General features: G+C 56.9%; 1 protein-coding gene across 2 annotated transcripts in view; it reads left to right on the top strand.

The window, feature by feature from the left end:
* The window catches only part of ZC3H7B (zinc finger CCCH-type containing 7B), a 43,881-nt gene that overhangs the window by 20,043 nt on the left and 23,511 nt on the right, over window positions 1-327 (top strand). The window lies entirely within an intron of this gene.

Below are 327 nucleotides of genomic sequence, written 5' to 3' on the forward strand. Positions count from 1 at the left end.
GGATTGCCTGAGCCCGCAGGTTCAAGACCAGCCTGGGCAACTTGGCAAGACCTCATCTCTACAATAAACCAAAAAATTAGCTGGGTGTGGTGGTGCTGCCTATAGTTCCAGCTACTTGGAAGGCTGAGGCGGAAGGATCGCCTGAGCCCAGCAGCAAGGCTGCGGTGGCCGGGAGCATACCATTGCCCTCCAGCCTGGGTGACACTGTGAGACTCCAACTCAAAAAAAAACCAAAAAACTCAAGCCGGGCTCTCGGTGGCTCAGCCTGCAATCCTGCGCCTTTGGGAGGCTGAGGTGAGTGGATTGCCTGAGCCCGCGGGTTCGAGA

Source organism: Carlito syrichta, unplaced genomic scaffold (genome assembly GCF_000164805.1).
Source record: "Carlito syrichta isolate Samal-C Ts95f unplaced genomic scaffold, Tarsius_syrichta-2.0.1 Scaffold315802, whole genome shotgun sequence".
Lineage (NCBI taxonomy): Eukaryota > Metazoa > Chordata > Mammalia > Primates > Tarsiidae > Carlito > Carlito syrichta.